Source organism: Pelophylax lessonae (genome assembly GCF_965119305.1).
Source record: "Pelophylax lessonae genome assembly, chromosome: 2".
In the NCBI taxonomy this organism is placed as follows: Eukaryota; Metazoa; Chordata; class Amphibia; order Anura; family Ranidae; genus Pelophylax; species Pelophylax lessonae.
This window is the reverse complement of record NC_138769.1, coordinates 645,282,583-645,305,327: the sequence shown is the minus strand read 5'-3', so window position 1 is coordinate 645,305,327 and position 22,745 is coordinate 645,282,583.

The window sequence follows — 22,745 nt, the reverse complement described above, 5'->3', positions numbered from 1 at the left end:
TGTGGTCCCATGAATTGCCCTACCCAGATGCCTTTGCGGGAGTATTGTTGCTCCTTGCTCTGTGGCCTTTGAACCTGGATGGCTTTGTCTCTCTATGAGCGAGTGTGTGATCTTCTTCTTGTGGTGGGCCATGCTGTCTGCACCTCCATCTCTAGATGACCGTGTTGGACGGCTTCTGGCATGGCAGGATTGGACGAGTGGCACCTGCATGGTTGGCTGTTTTCCGCTGGTGCCTCTCAGCGGTACTGCGCTTGTGTCAATTTGACGCATGCTCAGTCCGAGATCAGGTCCGGTTACGTCACCCATGTTAGGTACCTGTGAGGTAAAGTTCCGAAGTGGATCTTGAGTGCTGAAAACGTAGCCAGAGAGATCGGGCTGGCAACAGATCGGGCAAAGCGGTATCCAAACCTAATCCAAAGATTAGGCAGAAGTCATACACAAGCTGGCGGTGAAGTATGGATTCGGCAGGCTGAAGAGGGGTCAAGAATACAGGCAAAAGTTCATACACGATAGTCAGTCAAAGAGTATACAGCACACCCAGGAAGATATTCCAAAACAAACGGGCACTGAGAAACAGGAAGTGCTGCTATTTAAAGGCTGGTTAAATTGTACATTGTTCACAGCTGGTTAAATTGTACATTGTTTGCAGCTGGCAGCAGGTGGAGCTAGTGAGTCCAAGGCAAAGCATCAGGCTGGAAAATCACTGCAAAAACTCCAGCACTTCTATGTGGCACAACAGGTAAGGCTGCAAGCTACGAAACAGGTAACCTCCTGGTTCAAGGACACCCAAGTTCATAACAATCCAACAGTGGCAGTAGTGTGGCTATGCGGGATGACTGGACAGGACTGGATACTATATAAACAGGGAGGCTGTTACCTCCCTATGTGGCGGATGCTTGGTGGCATTTTGACATTCAGATAGTGGTTAGGTGAGGACTTTGCTGACCGATCTTTGATACCTCTGGATATGGATGTCACTAGGAGTTTTATAAATGTCGGTGTCTACGGGTCACATTGTATTTATCTTTACTTTTCTTTTTGTATTTAGATTTGGAGTGGCACCCTCTACTTAATATACATTGTGAATGATGGATGGCTGATTATATGTAGGTCCTCCTGTACCCCCGACCCACCTGCTTAGAAGATCCCATAGTGCTGATTGTTGGGGCAAGGTCAGATGAGTCTGGGCATTTAAAACCTTTGAGATTGACATCACCTGGTCTTCCCAGACGATGATTGAGAACAATCCATGACACTGGCAGGTCTCAGCCTTGCAAAGGGGGCAGTGCATGCTATAAATTCTGCAGGGTGCCCAAACTTTTGCAGGCGCCATTTTTTTGTTTTCTGTTATTTTGAAAGTGTAAATGATGGAAATAAAATCTAACTTTAGTTGACATATTATAAGAATGTCTAATCTGTAATTTGATCCCTTTTGGAGATTGTTCCATCTTTCCTTGGCTTCTTTATGCACATTAATACAAATTTTTACCTGGGGTGCCCAAACTTTCTATCACCACTGTATCTAGTACATGTCCCGCACTGGCCCGGGAGACTGCCAATTGGCCCTGTCATTCACAACATCAGGTTAATCGCCAGTGAGTATGGCTCTTTGGTCCTCAAAGGTGTCTGAGTGATAGGTTTTATGAGTCAACATCTGGGCTTATACGTGTTGTTATTTTCTTGTGTCTTTTTGTGTTTAACGCGTATATTTGCTGTAGATTTATTGTGGCACATTTTTGATATTGTTTGTTTCTTTTTAAAATGTGACTATGTATGATTTGTTTTGCTTTTTTATACTATTTTCGGGTTTGAATTTCCCTACAAATCCTACATTCCTCTTGAGCTAAACTCCTGAAGAAGCGGCAAAAACTGTGAAATATGTAGAGTAAAGATTGGAGATACTTCTCCGCAGGGCCCCTTAATGGGGGAGACATTTACAGTTGATACCTATTCTATATAAGAGGAAATGTTTTGTTTTCTAACTTTTTTGAGCATCTTCCAGTTGACTTTTTTTATACATTTGTATTGTCTTGTTGGGCCCTCTTTGGGGCGTGTTTTTATCAATATATATATGTATCCAAAACATTTTGGTATTTTTTATATTATTTTGTGAGTTTCTACTGTACCATAAAAGTCCTCCGCCCATTTGTTCTTTATATTTTGAGAGATATATATTGTATAAGTAGATGTCTCCCGTTCTGGACGTAGCCCCTTCGCTCACAGTTTCACTCAGTATCAACATTCAACCGTCTGTTTAGACAAACTCCATTGGGCTTCCACTACATCTCCCGCACATGCTTGCAGCTGCTATCCCCGAGTCCCGTGCATGCTGACGACACTCTGACGCGTTTCATTAGCCAATCAATGCTAACTTCCTCAGAGCAGGGAGGAGTTTGCAGACCGCAGCTTAAATATCCTGAAATGGGTGTAGTAATAACCACTCGCCACTAGATGGCATGCATTTTCACACTCCCTCTTCATTCATCACGCAGAAGCAATTCATGTAAAAAGGGTAAAAGCAGTACCACTGAGTGCAATTAATTGAACTTTGGCCGTAGGATGAAACATTTAAAGAGGAGTTAGCCCCCTCTACCTACAGAAATAATCATACCACAAAGAGAGGAGGGAGATCCTAAACTAAACATTTTTGGATAGTAGATACATATATTGGCAGAGTTATAGGTAAACTGATATAATGAAATCATGCCTCCAGGAAGGGTTGTAGATTACATTTATGATTCAGCCCATTAGGAATTAAAGCGCCCAATCTATATATCCACATTTCCTCCTTCTAAAGGAGAATGGTATCAAAGTCACCTCTTCTACTTGGTAGATCTAGTGCATAAATACCTCTAACTTTTAACCCTTTAGAGTTACCCTTGTTAAACTGGGCAAAATGCACTGCCAGGGGTCGCTCATCAACTTTTTTTCTTAATACTGTGTTCACCGATTCTGATGTGTTGTCTTTTTGTTTTTCCCACATAGACTTTATTGCAGGGGCAAATCAGCTCATAAACAACTCTAGTTGTAGAGTAGTTTATAAAATGGTGAATTTTAAATGTCTTAGTCCCATCAAAGTTGGTAAACACATTGGTTTTTAAGATGAATTTACAGATCTGACAGTGCCCACAGGCGTGCATTCCATGGATAGGGGTAAGATCCATTTTTTTTTTTTTTCAATTTTTTGAAGGTGTTGTATGATAGTCAGAGTGTACCAAGGTACGGGCCCTAGGTGCTATCATTAGTGGTCGTGGTCCTGTTGCAGAGTGCGATCACTGGGTGCAGCGGAGTCCATTCAGATCAGACATTGTGGAGTAACAGGAACTGGCTTCTTTATTGGAACATAACACAGAAAGCAAAAATGTCACCTCATTGTAATAAGAACAACAGACAGGAAAAGATAACCAACAAGTACAGTACAGTGTACAGGAAATACAACACATCATAGAAAATGCATAGCATATCACTGAGCATTAGCGACATCTAGTGTCCTATTTGTGAACTGCAGTTTATCGGCTAAGCTGAAAGCTGTTGTATCTCCAACAGGTCCCACTACATCTGCTATCAGTGGAGATACTGTTAAAACATGCCAGTACTTCTCCAAGATACTTTAATTTGATACCATTGTGAACCGTATCTTGTAATGATTCTGGGGTATTCCCCCCATTTAGTGTTAGTGTTCTTTTTTGATTTACCAAGTAAAGTTTCATGCTCAAATTCTCCTGCTCTCTTTCTCGCTTTCCTTATATTTTTATGTGAGTAGCCCCTTTCTCTAAATCTTTTGTACATGTCAGTGGCTTCATCACTGAAGTCAGTTCCTCCTGATCCGTAGAAATTGCCCCGTTAGAATTCTACGTATCAGGAGGAACTGCTCTAAAAGTCATAACTTCAGTGATGAAGCCACTGATATGTACAAAAGATTACCGGAGCCGTCAATAGCAGGGAAAACAATCTGGTCCTCTCCCCTTCTAGGCAGAAAGTTAAGTGAGGGCAAGCTGGCCCCCACTCGACTCTATGGCCTTGAAGGACTGGAGCGACGTTATACGTCACTTCCTCCTAACTGCCTTAAAGGGCCCATTTTTTTTCATGATGATAAAAAAGAACTTTTTTTTTTTTTTTTGCTTTTAACTGCTTATTTCTATTACAAGGGATGTTTACATTCCTTGTAATAGGAATAAAAGTTATCAAAAGTGACAGTGTAAAAATAAAAAATAAAAGGTAAAATAAATAAGAAAAAAAAATGCAAAGCACCCCGTCTCTTCGAGCTCGCGTGCAGAAGCGAACGCATACGCAAGTCGCGCCCACATATGTAAACAGTGTTTAAACAACACATGTGAGAAATCACCGCGATCATTAGAGCAAGAGCAATAATTCTAGCCCTAGACCTTCTCTGAACCTCTAAACTGGTAACCTGTAGAAATCTTTAAAGCGTCGCCTATGGAGATTTTTAAGTATCAATGTTTGTCACCATTCCACGAGTGTTCACAATTTTGAAGCATGACATGTTGGGTATCTATTTACTTGGTGTAAGATTATCTTTCACATTATAGAAAAAATTGGGATAACTTTACTGTTTAATTTTTTTTAAATGCATTAAAATATATATATATATATATATATTTTTTTTTTTTCCTCAAAAAAACGACAATCATTTTATTCTCCAGAGTTTTTGCTAAAGAATATATATATATATATATATAATGTTTGGGGTTCTAAATAATTTTCTAGCAAAAAATACTGATTTAACTTGTAAAAAACAAGTGTCGAAATAGGCCTGGTCCTTAAGTGATTAAAAAAAAAAAAAACTTCTGGCTTTACAATCCATTGAAAGAAGTCGTATGCAAGCTGGGATGAAGTTGCACATGATGTCGGAAAGTCGTGGCAGTGTGAACCCAGGCTTAAACTTTGACAGTGAAACCCGGACGCTGATTTGTTTCTATACAGAGCTGCACCAGATTTTGCATGCTCTAGTTTCGATCTCTCACCCAGTGTGTTACCGCTAACGGTGACCTGAACATGTAATAGAAAGGTGTCATTGGCAAGTTTGCGTTAACAGCTCTAAACATTGTGAAATAACCGATCTCTGCCAAGCCCTATTTAGTAAACATGTACAAGTGAATATCTATAGATTAGATATTGATTTATTTTATAGTGTCTTGGGGGGGGGGGGTTCCTTTAAACAAAAATGTTACATTTTGTGAAATATAACTACTTAGGAACAGAAATAGAAATCTAAAATGCCACAATCACATTTTTCATGAACATGGTTACTAATTACCGATCTAATTCCTTTTTCCACTTCATGAAGAATTACAGCACTTCAAGCAGCAAAAATTGGTCTCACACATATGCTGAACAGAATTAATTATAATATAAAATTGCCATTTTTGCCTTGCTTGTTGGTTTCTTTTCTAATCGAATGAGCTCTTTCCAGTTGCAATCACCTTTCTCTACAACGGCACATAAGTACATGGAATTTTATTTTTTCAGATTGCCTTGCATTTGACTTGCAAAATAGTTTTAGAAGTTAATATAGCTTTTCTTCTGGAAATCTGCAATTTGAGTGCAAGTCACATTTTTCTTGTGTTTTGAGTTTTCATTGCACCCAGTCCCTTATTATCCCGTACACACTAAAGACATTTTTTTTTTTCTGTTTCATTTTGGACAGAGTAGGGATTGGGTAAACACAATTTTATTTTTGCTTTTTTGCCATGTACATAAAGTGAAAGGAAATATCTCCAAAGTTATGGAAATACCATTTTCTTTGTATATTAGATTGTAAGCTCTTCTGAGCAGGGCTCTCCTAATCCTCTTGTATTTTTTTGTATTGTAACTGTATTGTCTCCTTTTTATATTGTAAAACACTGCACAAACTGTTGGCGCTATATACATCCTTTATATAATAAAAATAATAATTTCCTGCACTTTCTTGTGACCAAGAGAAATAAAGTATGAATATCGAGAATAACGAGGACACAGACATCAATAAAAGGCTTATTGGAAATATTATAACCCTTCCCCACACTAAACTAAACCAAACTAAAAACAATATATATTTTTAATAAATACTAGGCATTCTCTTATTGGACAAGGTAGAAAGAATGATTGGTGAATTCAAATTCTCCACCTTGTCCAGTCAGACAATGAGTTGTATTCATTGAAAGAAATACAAAGTGTTTTCTTTGAATGGCCACGATGCTGAGCTAGTGACACCCTGTGGTCAGTGTGCAGTGGGGTAACCATTCACCCAGAGCACCAGGAAAACCCAGAAGATTGTGGCTATCACTGTAGTAGCAGATTGATTGCTGCACCTAGCTGGTCCTAGCTGAGAGTCTGGGCAACTTAAAAAAAAAAGAAGCATACACAAATATATGTAAATATATAAAAATCATACACGCATGTACATACTGAAAGCTGAATTGGATAGACCTGTGTCTTTTTTCAACTTTATAAATGTAGCACCCCCTTGACCTCCAGAGGTAGTGTGGTGACCTCCAGAAGCAGGGACCAAGCATTTACCCCAGGGCTGAATCCATGGCTATAATGGGAAGTTTTGAACAAAAATTGGGTGCCAGTCACTTTTGATCTTTTCAAAGCTTTAATATAAAACTTGAAAAAGGTAGTAGGAGAGAGAGTTAGGGTGTCTCAGATACCAGAAGCAGATCTCTTAGAGACTCCTTAGATCCAGAAAAAGTACAGCTTCACAGTACCAAAACCTTTTAGGCCAACCCGGCGATACTGCAAACACATTTTAAGATTTAGAACAAGATTCAGCTTCACAGTGTCAGAATCTTTAAGCCGACCCTACAACACTGAAAGCACATGTAAGATGTAGGTGCGTCCTCCAAATTAGTCACCAGGCCCTCCTGAGAGACCAGCCTTCATCCTGGCTCTCTCTAGCAAGGGTACACCCCTGGTTCTTCTTAATTTGGCTTGGCTTCTTCCATGCCAGGCAAGACAGCCTAAGGACCACCTCAGACAAGCTTCTGGACCTACACGCAGAGCTCACTTCAGCAGCACATCCCCAGGCCAGCAGGGCCTGAGGCAAGAGAGCAAGCACATGACCCACCCCAAAAATATATACTCTCCCAGGATGCATGTGGCCAAGAACATCCTACAAGGCTGGCTGGAAGAAAAATAAATATTCATAACTCAACCTAGTTGTACTATCTCATACTGGTCCAGTGACAGCTATTGGCGACAGTGAGAAGTGCACAACCTAAATGATATTAGGAAAACATCAGATAAACTCAAAAATTAGTCTACAGCTCAGCCAAAAACTAAATTTGCATAGTAGCCCCAGTTTAGGACCAGGGTGCTGCATAAACTTTGTAAACTTGAAAGGGTCACGTTTAGCTGGGATACTACCCACCAAATGCGACATGCCATATAATTTTTGCCAAGGCCATGTCTTGTATGGAGCCCTGAGTGGCTGCATTTTTGTATTGGAGGGTGGTAAAAAGGCATCTCAACTGTTTGCTTTTACTGCCCTCTAGCCGTCCATGGGATTAGGCTCTATTGCAGCTTCGTTGGCAACCCCCTAAAATTTATGTGTGTGGTGGAGGGGGGGGGGGGGTCCAAAGCAAGGGTTTTTTCCAGAACTGGGGCTTTAAATTATGAAATGAATGAGCAATATATTATTTTTTGTATATCTGTATATCTGTTTCGAACCCCCAGAGCTCATGCTGCTTCTGTGGCAGTAGTTTCAACCTAAATGGTCTGGAGTTGCAGAGGTGGCTTGGCCTGGTCATCTATGATCACCCTTAAGCTAGCCATACACTGGTAGATTTTGGAATGAATGCTTGTGCGAATACTTGTACCAAAATTCTTTGTACATCTGATGACTGGACGAAAGTTATTCAATTATACTTCTAAATTTAGTTTTTGGAATGAAGATAATTTCCCAATGAAAGGGCTGGGAAATATTTTCCAATCTCCTCCTTTGAAATTTCTCATCACTAGGGTCAAAAATAACCATTGATTTGACCCCACCAATGACTGGAAAATCATATGAATGTTGGTAAAACATAACGTTTCAAACAAAGTTTTACTAGTGAGTAATGAAGACCTCTGACTAGTTCTGCTGTTTTATCTCAAGTCCTTTTCCCATCTGGGTTAGCTGAGAGAGTAGAGCCCTGACCATGGGAAGGGTTGTCATAAGAGAATAGTTACCTAAGAACTGTACTTTATACTGGGTGCCCCTTGGAGGGGGGTCCCCCTTAGCTGGGCCTGACTGCACATCACTTTCCTGAGAGAAACATTCAACAACCAATGAGTTTTGGAACTTGCTGTGGAACTGTCTTTGGCCCGAGGCCTGTTGGTTATGTACCGTGGATCTTCAGTAAAAAAGTTTTTTCTGCATATGGCCTGTGTGTTATTCATATAATACAGCACATGAAGTGAGTGTATTCAGTTGTAGTGATGCCATCTGGCTGTCAAGCCCGGGGAGAAGAGGGCCAGCATCTACCTCTGGGAGTAAAGCCACGCATCCAGGAGGGTGGGCAGAGGAACCGGTGACCGGCCCCCACTCATGCATCGAGAGGAAGAGAGAGTAAATACTACAGAGCAAGGGCTGGTATGCCCAGAAGTTTAGTGTCTTTTATGTTAGGGGTGCTCCAGCTGCCGCTGTGGCCACAAATAGGCAGGCCATCACCTGCAAACTAGGCAGCAGCCTTTCTGGTTGGGATCTCCTCTTCCAGGACAAGACCTTACTGCGCTATGCCTCAGACTATTTATCTATATCTCAGCCACCTACTGGGCACTCCCCCCAGGGATTAGCTGGGACCACGTAAATATTTAGCCCAGGGTTAGCCACTTGCAGCCCACTACATTCTAGAACCTACTAGAAGGCAAGGAGAAGTAGTTGAGCCTGCAGCCTCTGGGTTGAGAAGCCAAAACTAATTGCACACTGCTCCCCAGTTTGCTAAAATGTATCTGAATCTCTCTAGCAACCTATTCTAAGAGGGTACTACAAGTGCATACCTCTCAACACCTATTAGCAAAAGTATGTAGGCATAGAACACACCCCCCTGTCACACACCCTTAAAGGAGAATTATACATATAAAAATTAAAAGTTAAACCCACAAATGCTTTTTTTACCACTATTATTGCTTTATACTGACTTTTTAAATGTACAAACCCAATTTAGAAATTGGATGACAGGTTTAGCACCGTGAAACACTTTTTGAAAGATAAATAGTGCATTTTATATAAAACTTTATAGATCAGACCAAAATTAAGGACAAATGAGGAAAGAGGGACAGAGGGACTTTGTTCCAAATCCGGGACAGTCCCTCGAAATCAGGTACAGTTGGGAGCTATGCAGGTGTATGACCTATTCTGAATAGTTGTGAGATTTGTCTTTCTACATCCTATTGCAGAAATTCACAGTGTGGTCCAAAAAGTATGTTTATTGCATTCAAGAAAGCAAATTTGTGTTACAAACTTTTACTTTTTTTCCCTCAGTTAGTAAACTGTCCTTAAGCCGTCATCATCTTTTTCCAGCATATGTAATATGCTACAAATAAATCTAAAACAGCCCAGTCATTCCATCAAATCAGCCTAATAGCTTTTAGAGCATAAATGTATTCTGGTGACAGTGTTCCTGCATTTGGTTACATGATTACTGAACTTTTCTTTGCACATCTAATATTTCTCTCCACTGCCAGGCACAGCCGGACTGACATGTTTATTGCAATGCAGACATCATAACTTGTCAGGCTTCTAATGTACCACGCAGTGGCCTCGTAGCGACACTTCTAGCAGCGTGATCAAAATATGTTCTTTGGCTGTATTAAAGTATTTGGGTTGGAAGGAAATTTCTGGAAAAAGTCAGACAGTTGCCTTTAACCAGACTATATTAGTCAATCAACTGCGGCAAACACTGAGAAAAATAATTTCTCTTGTTATTAAACAGCAACAGTAATCTAATGAATTAAAGTAATACTTCAGTCAACCTCAGAAATACTTTTTTTTTCAAGCTTCCTTCTCCTTAAAAGCCCTTTCTTCTAGAGTTAGGATTTTCACGTTTTAATTTCCTTGGCATAAATCAGTAGATTTTGTTGAAATTTTGCCACTTTGGTGAAATACATTGAAAACAATAGGGAAGATAAAATGAAAAGTGACACCAAACAATCTCCTTATTCTCCAAAAGTAATCTATACACATCCACTACGTAATGACCCTGTAATCCATTTTTCATTAAATAATTTCTTACTTTGTTTTTCCGCCTTATTGTAGCATACTCCATGAGCTCCCGAACTTCTCCTTTCACACTCATTTCCATTTGGTTGGAGCAGTGCACGTTAGTTGTGGTCATGTGCACTGCTCTATGAACACTACAAATTCCATAGTCCCTAGTCCCTATTCCATCTTGGAAGTGAGCGGGATTGGGTGGCTACATTCCTGCTTGTAGTGGGACCATGGAGAATGAATAACGACAAAAGGATGAGGAAAGATGTGTGAATGTGATAATGAGGTCATGTCCATGTAATTTGAAGACAAAAAAATTAAGACACTAAGAAATTTGTGTCTAAATACCCCTTAAGGACTTAATGATCCTTGTAAGACATGAGTAAAACTATATAAATGTTTATTGAAACATACACATAGAGAGTATATAACAACATGAGATCCTAAAAGTATCCTATTAGGGAATCTCATAGCAGCATAACCACATAGGTATACATAGGATAACAATAAAGGCAAATAGCAACATGAACAATTGGCTTAGTAGGGCCAATGTACTTGAAAGTCTCTTGGTATATAGGCAGCACCTGACATGTTTCGGACTATAAAGGTATATGTCCTTCTTTAGAGGTGGCACTGATTAACCTTGGACTTTTTAGTTCGCAGTATCTATGAATATAAGACAATTCATTTTCAAAATTATACTAATAATAATAATAACAAGATATCTCAGTAGTGTACTGCATAGGCGTGCGCACAGGGTATGCCAGGTGTGCCTGGGCACACCCTAATCATCCTATGTGGCGCAGATTCCCCCTGTTTAGACCCTAAAAATATTGTAAAAAAGTAATAAAAATAAATAAAACTAAAAAATAATTTAAAAAAATTAATGAAAAAAACTAGTCACCATCCACTGCCCTACTGACACCAGTCTCTGCCCGACTGACACTGTCAGTATATATACACATGCACACACACATATGTGTTTGAGCTTTGGGGTGCACAGCCTAATGCAATAGGCTGCGCACACCTATGGTGTACTCTAGTAATAGTATCAATAAACTGTGCTGTGTATCATACATATAGATCAGCACAGAACTCACATGCAGGAACAGCTTCAACAACATAAATCCCAGACTAATGTAGCATCTGATTATAAACAATCATAGGCTTAAGGTGCTCAAAATGTTGCAGTTGTAGCACAGCACTTCACCCCTGATGGCACTTCCTATATGGCAGAATGAACAACCACTGTATGCTCAAAGTCATGAGAATTCCAGATGGATACAAAAATATATGTGTCCACAAAGAGACTCAACCAGGCAACTATAAGTCAAAAAAGCAAAAAAGGGGAGAGGTTTGTGTCTTTGGATATAAAAAGCAAAGAGTCACCAAAGATATATGGTAATCATCTTATACTGATATGCTAAATAATGGTTATATAACAGAGATATATACAAAAAGAGAGATGGAAATAGAAGATGTATATGTCTCATAGTTATAATCAGTGACCGCATGACCAGGTGATATTCACCTGATACTTCCAGCAAAAGTCACTCTGATTAATATATATATATATATATATATATATATATATATATATATATATATATAAAAAAAAGGGGAGTATGGAAAATAGAAAATAAATAAAGGTGTTTTATAAAGTTATGACAAAATAAAAATGAAAAAGTCAAACATAAATTATCATACCCTCTTGAGCAGATAATATTGGGACTAAAAAATCCTGAAATGTTTCCTGAAACAGGTCTGATGTTTCCGCCATGGAGGCAAGTTTGTAATGGTGTGTGTTATATACCTGCTTGAGGTATTCACTAATGAGTAAACTAGCACCAGCTGTCTCATTAGAGGACGTGCCGTTCAGGGGATGATTAATCCCCAGCTGCGGCTACCATGTGGGTTCCCCCGGCGAAAGGGCGCGCGGTGCGGCGAAAGGGGGGACGTGGTCCCAACGCACGTCATCACGCCGCCGACACTGATGGCAGTGGAGGGCATGCGCCAAGGCGGCCCGAGGACCGGATGTCATCATTGAAACGCAAGTGCTATGGACCGCAAACAAAGGTGCAGCGGTCTAAAACCACTACCTAAAACAAAGGCCCTACCAGGAAGTAATCCAAGAGGGCCTTTGTGCGCCGGGGACTCTGGCAAATGGGTATATTGCCACAGAAACGTCAAAAGTGGTGGACATAAACTTAAGCAAAAATATATGTAGCACAGTGTACATTGTACAGATTCCAAGTGTTAAAGACACAAGTTATTGCAGATACAGGTATTGCAGACAATACCAGATACAGGTACTGTATATACAGGTATTGCAGACACAAATAAAACAGACATAGTATACAAAATTTGGTATAACATGCATACATGTGAATGCAAGAATATAACATAATATACAAAAATGTATAACCATAATGATATTGAAAATACCATTAAAAAAATAAAAATAAAAAAATAAACACCCAACAGGGCCTATAAACAAAAAATATAAATAAACACCCAACAGGGGCTATAAATCATAAGCCAAATTCAGAAAGTCCAGAATTAAATCCTTGTGAAAAAGGTTTAAAACTGAATGTCTGATTAAGCCCCGGGGGTTCGCTGGCTTGTAAACGATGTTTCCACTGTAATTCCTTCTGAAGGAGGGTCTTGTTCAGGTCACGCCCTCTTGGTGCCCTGAACAACTATATTCCCCCCTTTTATCCAAAGGCTTTATGGAAATGTGTTCATTGCTCATCAAGGATTTTAGAGCCTTGAACTCATTCCGTGATAAATTGTGTTTATTTTTTGGGAGATTTGTATTTTTCCTATCTCCAATTTAAGAAAAGTGTGGACATTGACATTGGAACTGGGAGGGGGATATACCGATGATTTCTTTTTGAGTTGCATGCAAGATTTCGTTGGTGAGGCAGGTGTTATAATGGCTCCATCGACAAAAGGGAGGTAAGGTGATCAATGGCTTGTAGATCTTTATAAGTATATGTTGAAGAGGAATGAAGATTTGCTTTGGAATATATACTTTTAAGTAGAATGTTCCTTATAAAAAGGTGTACATCCTTGATTGTTTGGAATTTATCCATCTGAGCAGTTGGACAAAAAGTTAGACCTTTAAGCCCCGTACACACGTACCGATCGTCGGCCGACCGATCGGCCGTCAAATGTCCACGGCTGTCGTGTTTGTTGTTTGTCTGTTGAAAAGTGCTCTAGACTTGCCCTGTACTTTTGTCGGCCGACAGAAAATGACGTCAGTACGTTCAACGCACGTTCCACGCACGTCCGCCGCTACAAAATAGGAAGTGAGTGTTTGGCCGTGACCCTTCTGGGCATCTCGCGCTGATTTCGGTAGCATTTGTTTGGTTGACGACATTTCGCTATTTTCCGAGACATCGTTCGAGAATTCATTATGGAGACCGAGGATTCGACCCTTGCTGTTATTAACGTTGGAGTTTTTGCTCTGAGGCGAGGTATGAGCAAGAGGAAGAAGAACCGGACCTCCTGGACGAAAAATTGGTTGCTTAACCGTGATCAATTTTCCCACATGTCCTTGCTGAGGGAGCTCCAGGAAAATAATCCTGATGACTTCAGGAATTATTTGAGGATGACGGATCCCATCTTTCACCGTCTTCTTGCCCTGGTGTCCCCCTATATTCTGAAGCAGGATACGTGTATGCGGGTTGCAATTACTCCTGAGCAAAGGTTAATTGCGACTTTGAGGTATCTTGCAACAGGGAGAAGCCTGCAGGATCTGAAGTTCACCACAGGCATCTCCCCCCAAGCACTTGGTATCATCATCCCTGAGACCTGCTCTGCTATCATCAAGGTCTTGCAGAAGGACTATATCAAGGTATGTTTTATTTTTTACATTGCATTACATGTATTAGTCATCTCACCCGAATTATGATGTTTTTGGATGTACAGCAATTTACACAGGCCATTATTTTGTAACTACCCTCTATCCACATTCACATAGTAGTAAAGATGTAGATTATCTTAAACATTTGTAAAATTACCCACTAACCACCCCACCATTCTCTCCTATGTGTCCCTAAACGCATTGCCTGTTAACAGTATTTTGAATCTGTGTCATTTTATGACTTTACCTCAAACAATTATTCCTTGGCCAATGTTTTAGTACCTAGTTTATGATTTATCTTAAACACATCAGTCCATCCATTCCCACCTATGATTGTGTATATTTATGTAATGATGTTAAAACCTTCACTGACCACAAGCCCTTATTGATGTATAAATGCATAGTTTTACTTACCCATCCCCCCACCCACATGCTAAATCTAAAAGTCAGCAATACCAAAGCTCTAGCTCAGAGGTCTTCAAACTATGGCCCTCCAGTTGTTCATGAACTACAATTCCCATCATGCCTAGTCATGTCTGTGAATGTCAGAGAATTACAAGGCCTCATGGGATGTGTAGTTCTGCAACAGCTGGAGGGCCGTAGTTTGAGAATCTCTGCTCTAGCTGGTGAGTATAATGGGCCATACACACTATAAGATTTTCTGAAGACTTTTTCCTTAAGATTTACCAAAACCAGATAATATGAGGTCAAACCTAAACACTTTCAATTTGTATGCAATCTGGCAGGCCCCACTACATAGAAAAGGTAAATCTGAAGGAAAAAGTCTTCAGAGAATCTTATAGTGTGTATGGCCCTTTACAATATAATAACATTAGGAGGTGTAAAATAAATGTATGTAGATGTTACATCCCCAAATCCAAACAATTGCCTTCCTGTTGTTTATATTTTATCAAAGTTGCATAAGCATTTAACAGACAACTGTGTGTGTAATTAATAATGTGATGTGCTCAAGCACTAAATCTTGTTTTTTTTTTTTCGCCCACAGTTTCCTTCAAACGCAGAGCAATGGCTGGAGATTTCTGCTCAATTTCTGGAAAAGTGGAATTTTCCCAATTGTGGGGGTGCTATAGATGGTAAGCACGTCCGCATTGTCCCCCCTCCGAATTCCGGCACATTTTTTTATAATTATAAAGGATTTTTTAGTATAGTCATGCTAGCCATAGTTAATGCAAACTATGAGTTTATTTTTTGGGATATTGGCAAAAATGGCCGCAATTCGGATGGGGGAGTTATTGAGCAGATGGAGTTCGCTCGTCGTCTTCATAACGGCACTCTGAACTTGCCATCCAGGGAGCAAACCGTTGAGGGCATGAGCTTTGTTTTTATAGCAGATGATGCTTTTGCGCTTGGGGAGCATCTTATGAAGCCCTACCCTCAGAGGAACCTCACCCCCGGGCAAAGGATCTACAACTACCGGTTGTCCAGAGCTCGCAGAGTTGTTGAGAATGCCTTCGGGATAATGGCCAACCGGTTCCGGATATTCCTGACGTCCATACACCTGGCACTCTACAAAGTAGATAACGTGGTCCTCTGTTGCTGCATTTTACACAACTTTTCTATGCAGAAAACTATCTTATGCAGCAACTGGATACTGACCCTGCTATGCCAGGTACAAGTGGAGAGGCACAACCTCGTGAGCAAATGGAGTCCATGACCTCAATGCAAGTTGGACGTTCAGGATTGGCATCACAAAGGGCCCGTCAGATCCGCCAGGAATATCTGGAATATTTTGTGGGGAGAGGAGCTGTGTCCTGGCAGCAATCACTGCCACACACTCATTAATGTTCTAAAATATTTTACACACAAGATAAATGTCAGAGATATAAGATTTTTCTACACATTAAACCAAAATTGCAATTATTCTGTATTGTGGATTCTAATCATTTGGGCACATATGCCAAACATAATTTTTTCGGTTAATCATGTGTTATATATGTGTGACTTTGAAAGGGTAAATACATTAATCAGTGTGTTTCTTTACTGTAGTCTCTCCCCAGCTGATCCAAAGTGATGATGGCCATGTGTTATTTTTTATCCAGTGGTGTAAATGCAAGGGCCTTCTGCACCCCATTAAATTTCCAAAAACCCTCTCACATTGAGAACTAGGTCACACCCAAGGTTCATCTAATGTCACCTTACATTGGTGGTCATTGTCCAGAAGGTGCCCATACTATATATTTCATATAATACATTAGGGTATTAACAACGTACCTACACCTGTTATGTTGTGTTCATTTATGACATCCTTCTCACTGCCCACCAATGTTAGGATATGTCAGTGTTATGTGAAACTTGATCATTGTTGATTTCAAAGTGTTATATATAGGTAATGTAAAGTGAACTAGAGCAACGAACCAGCAATACACTATAGATTACACTGATCTCCCTACACTGATTGCTACTGGCAATATCAATGCCATATTGAATCCTAGGACTGCTAGTACCTTGAGTGTTGAGTCACACTTATGCGATGCGGGAAGTCTGCAACTTTGCAGCCTTCCTGCATCACATAAGGGTGACCCGCCACTTACTTTTTGCACAGGATTGTATTCCACAAGTGTGAAGCACTGTGCGATCCAATCCAGATACATCAGAAATAAAGGGTCATGTGCGACTTGTTTTCGGGTCCAGTGCGAATGTAGCCATACAAAGTGTATGGCTCAATTCACACTGCACATCTGATGGCATGTAATATCGGAGCGCACTGCTCCTTTATTACATGCGATCAGATGTTCAGGGCAAAATCAGCTATACAGTTTGTATGGCTAAATTCGCACTGCACTCGCACAAACGTCGCACATGATGCATTTATTCAGCCGCATCAGGATAGGATCGCACAGTCGTTCACACTTGTGTGATCCGATCCTGTGTGAAATGTCAGATCGCACTGTGATATGCGTTAAAACTGGGGGGGTCTTTAACATTTCATTGACACCTCCAGCAACTCGCATATGGCAGTGTCAAAACTGCTTTCATTAACATGTAAATATGTGAATAGGACAGCCATCATACATTTAGTGCTTCTTTACACAGCTTTAGATCTGGACCCCCCAACGAAAGTCAAATAAAGAATCGAACACACATTGTTGAATGAAAGAATGTTTTAGTAACAAACATTCACAGGGTTAGGGTTAGGGTGTTGTAAAGTGCTTTTCCCAAACTTGGGTACACCCTTAACAGCTGAGTGCAATAAATATGCCATAAAAGACAATACAAAATGGGTAAAATCAGGAACATCCCAATAAAAACATTTAAAACGTAGTAAAAGTTTTTTTTTAAATTTGCCAATCATGTCCACGAAGTCTCGCATTTTATTCTGTAATGCTGTTGCAGTCTCCTTAATTTTTTCAAGGTCTGAGCAGCATTGTAGAGCCTCAGTGGTCAATTTTGCAAGAGTGCAACTATGTAAAACATGATCTGTAAAAAAAAATAAAACAGAGTCAATGTGAATCACCTACATGAGGTCATAATATAGAAACATTTGGTGTCCAGTTTATCTTAAATTACTCTCGAGTTAATAACTACCCTGTTCTTAGGCTCTTTTGCCCTAGGGTCTTCTTTTTCCTCCTGTCCTCCTCCGATGCTGTTGCTGATGATTCTGCCGGTCTCCGGAGCTTACTATATATTCATTAGGGGTGTGAACGCATGATGACGTCATTGTGAGGGCATGGTCATAATGTAAATATATTAAGCTGCAGAGACCAGAGACGGGCAGAATCCACGGCAACAGCATCAGAGGAGGACAGGAGGAAGAAGAAGAGCCTAGGGCAAAAGAGCAGACAACATAAGAGCAGAAGATTGGACAGCAGAAGAGTGGAGAGGAGAAGATCCAAAGAGCAGAGTGAAGAAGACCGGATGAAGATATTTAAGAACATTTCAGAAACGTCTCCTGTCGTTATTCACATACACTTCCTTTTATGTGGTTAATGTGTAGGGGTACTATGTACCCCATACCCATTCACATAGGGAGTGGGGTCTGGGATCTGGGGGCCACCCTTTGTTAAAGGTTGCTTCCATAATCCTAGGAACCCCCTGGCCACATGACCCCCCAAAACCACCAGACAGGGTTGTGGGGATGAGGCCCTTGTCCTCCTCAACATGGGAGCAAGGTGCTTTTGGGTGTGGGGTGCAGAGCCCCCCCTGGCCCAAAGCAACAAAACCCCCCCCATGTTGAGGGCATGTGTCCTGCTGTGGTCCAGGGGGGGTTTGGTCCGCTTGCTCGTCCCCTTTCCTGGCCTGCCAAGCTGCATGCTTGGATAAGGGTCTGGTATGGATTTTGGGGGTAACCCACGCCGTCTTTTTGGTGTGGGCCTACCCTCAAACTCAATACCACACACAAAGGGCCTGCTTGGGAACTTGGGGGGGACACCCACGGCGGGTTATCCAATTTTTCTGTGTAGTTCCCCCTTAATAATCTTCACAGCGCAAGTGGCCCCGCAAGTCAGATCATCCTGATCCGACTTACGGTGCGACTTCCATTCAAATAAAGAGGCTCCCATAGGGAACTAGTGTTTACAAATGGAGGCTGAAAATAACGCTGATAAAAGCAACATGGCAAAACGTGCGATTACGCAAATTCTCCAAAATAATGAAAACACGTATTTACAGCTGCTTTTCTGGCGTTAAACAAAGCTTTGACACATCTTTTAGCTCATGCCCCGTGTGCAAGGGGCCTAGAAACCTGCAAACGTCAAAAACATATGTTTTATGTAAAATGTCAATCAGGTGCGCAAAACAGTTTACTCATGTGTGTAATATATAATCATATAGTCACAAATCTACACAAAAAAAGATAAATAATGACGAATTTACACTATATGATTATATAATGGATTCATATTTTCAAAGCTTGCCACACCTGATTTACATTATTGAACAAACAGGTCGTTCCTTTGAAGCATTACATCAAATACAGCAAATGACAAATACACTTTAAAAATCATTATTAAAAAACCTACGTGGGCACACAACTGGCTCTCCGACACTTGGTCCATGATCCTCAACATTTGCAGATGTGCCGGCAAGCCTGCTTGGCAAGTTGCCATGAGATTTTTCTTCGGATGTATGAACATCCGATCCGGCTAGAGATGACACATCCTCGCATGAGGGAACATCTGTAATGTAAATTTGTAAGGGAATACAAGAATATAAGGTTAAACAACCATTGCAAGTACACATATTTCTATTATCCCACTACCCAAAAATCTGTGCCTACCAACCTTCATGGTGGCTGCACACTTGTTGGCTCCACCATTATGCACTCTGGAAGAATGTCTTGATCTACATAATACAAAACAGTTGCCATATCATAAAAGTCACAAGAGGTACATTTGTTAGGACATGGTGCCCTGCTTGATAGCTATTTTATGAACAAATATTAAGACATGTACATGGTTATCTCATAAAAATATGGTACATTAATGTTTGACTGTGCATAGGAACCAATTACCTTTTGGAGAATGGGTGCCAGCATCTGGGCCCATGTCCTCTGCTTCTTCCTCCACTGTAGATGGAGCTGCCAAATTCCCTGCACCTCTCCTCCTCCTTTCCCATTCTTTGGCTTTTAATTTTCTTTTTTCTCCTATTTCAAGGTTAGAATAATAATATGTGAATAATAGGAATGTTTGCAGAGAAAATTCGTGCCAAGAAAGAACATTCGTTGCAATACAATACATATATTTTTAACTATGGCTTCCTGTCTTTTAATGTAATATACTAAAAAATCAACAATAGATCGATCTAATCACAACATGACCAATAAAATGAGTAATAGTACTTTTTATATAGACATTATAATCTAGACATGTTAATACAACATACACCAAATTTCAAAAAAAACATATTGCATGATAAAATAACTAACTTACTTTTTTTCAGAATACGATGTATTTGCCCAAGCTGATCTTGCTCACGATGTTTTAGATCAGACCATCGTTTCCTGATTTGGTCTTTGGATCGCTCCACACCGTACTTTTTCTTTAAACAGGCCACCACCTTGTCCATAATGCGGTCTTTCCTGGCATTGGGCCTCTCATAATTTTCCAACTTGCCATCATAGTCCATCCTTTCTAATATTCCAACCATCTCCACCATTTCCCCCTTGGTCATGGGTGTAGCTTTGGTTTTTTTGGTGGCCCAACCACTTCTGCCCACACTAGTTGAACTCTCAGATCTTTGAGACATGTTTCTTGCCAAAGATTGTTCCACCGCCTCAGGTGTGTGTGTGTCGCATGTAGGCCTGATCTTCGGCACGTACACACCCCTGCACAAGCCCGCCACTGGAGGAGGAGTTGACACATGCGCTGTATTTAAAGGACGCCAGATCTTTCGGTCGACGATTCGCTAGCGGACATATCATTGGTTGGAGCACGAGCGATCGACGAATTACGACTCTTCCCCGCAAACAAAGGTACGACTATTTGATTAGAAAGTGTGTGTTTTGGGCCCTATACAACTTTTATTGGGAATATCTTTATTATGTCACAAAATACATGCTATTTTACTATGTTTTGTGTTGTGTTGTGTCTTGCAGGCATATACTGTACTGCATTATGGTGGACACTTTCACCAGCCATGAATTTTTGCTCCAGTTCATTGAGGAGTACAGGCAACTGCCCTGTTTGTGGCAAGTAAAATCTGCAGCCTACAAAAATAAGCATCTAAAAGAAGAGGCCTATCAACATCTAGTGGCCTTGTACAAGCCCATATATCCGAGGGCAGATATACAATACATAAAAAAAAAAAAAAAGAAATAGCATTAGGACTGCCTACAGACGGGAGGTGAAAAAAATTGAGGACGCCACAAAGTCTGGAGCTGCTGCAGATGATGTCCCTGTACCACGGCTGTGGTACTTTGACAACCTGCGATTCCTGGCAGACACAGAGGAATCCAGGCCATCCATTTCAACACTGCCTTCTACTTTGGCAGAGGCCTCAGTTGATCCCAGCCAGGAGGAAGATATCCTGGAGGAGAGTTTGACTCAGGTATGGCATTTCACAATATATTGTCTGCTAAAAATGTAATCATGTAACAAAATTATAAGCAAAACCATAATTGACCCTTTATGTAAACGGGCATAGCAAGGAGTTGGCACGACAGGCAACCGCCAGGGGCGCAGGCCAAGGGGGGGGGGGGGGGTCGCAAAAACATTGGCATTGTTTTAGGGATTTTTTCAAAATCCACTCAGCCTGCACACCCCAGAACCCCCAGTTTGCATGCGGATTCATGCAGGTTTAAAACATTGAGAGCTGCTTCATGCAGGTGTAAAACATTGAGAGCTGCTTCATGCAGGTGTAAAACATTGAGAGCTGCTTCATGCAGGTGTAAAACATTGAGAGCAGCTGGGCCAACAGACCAGGAGACTGAGACTGCCTCTCACTGCATCCCCAGCACACCTCCGGTCTTAACAAACACTGCTATAGCCTCAGCACACCTCCGGTCTTACAAACACTGCTGCATCCCCAGCACACCTCCGGTCTTAACAAACACTGCTGTAGCCTCAGCATTCCTCCGGCTCAACCTTTTTTTTTAAAAAACTAACAAACTAACAGCTCCTGCAAATGATACATCCATCCTTGCTTCCATGTCTCTGGTCTCTCACTCCGGGTCAGCAAGGCAGGTGGCTTTCTTATTCCTGTTTACCTGCACCGCTTCACCCTCAATGCCCTACATCAAGCCCTCTGCAAGTTCAGGCCCCTCTCTCTCGGCAACCCCCCTCCTCTCTCTCTCACACCCCCTCTTTCTCTCCCTCTCTCTATCTCTCACCCCTCTCTTTCTTGTTGTTCACACCTGAGACAATGATTGCCCACTAGAGAGCTCTACACTGGGCAAACAAGGGACAAATGAGAAACTTTTAATGCCCTTTTGGATTTTTTTGGGGTGGTTACATTTTTACATTGATCTTGGGGGGGGGGGGGGGGTTGTTGCCAAATACAGCTCCTCAACAAGGGCACTGGAGACCCTAGATACGCCACTGTATGTAAAGTCTGCTATTTGTTCACAATAATATAACAAACATGCATTTTTATATACACTATAACATTCTAATCAATTGTTCATTTCATCAACAGGGAAGTATCACTGAGGAGGAGGCAGGTTGCAGCCAGGAGGCTGTGGAGCCCTCGGTCTTATTTCCACCTCCTGCCAAACGCAGACAAAAAAGGAAACACGTGGATGAGATCACCGACCAGTTCATAAGCGAGGCCACCATAGCCCTCCGTAGGAAACCTGAAGTCCTTCGGGAATCTAATGGGCAAAAGTTTAGGGCAAGTGGACCTACTGCAGCGCCAATATGCCCAAAAAATAATATTGGATGTGCTGCACAAGGCCGAAAGGGGCTGCCTTACGGAGCACAGCCACGCGTGCGATGAGCACCCGTGCCCTCCACCTCCACAACACCAGCCACCACCTCGCCAAATGCCACATGGCAGTCAGTGGCAATATGGGCAACATGATGCCAACATGCCCTCATGGCAGCCTGACTATACTTATAGTCAATTATAATTTTTGTACCCTGTTATTTATTTTACCCCTGTTTCTCATTTTATAAGTTAATTTAGTCCAAATGGACCTTTTTTATGTTTATTTTTATAATACGGAAAGTATTAATGTTTTCTGTTTGTTTTTTCTGATTTAAAAAAATAAATAAGATTGCAATTAAAAAA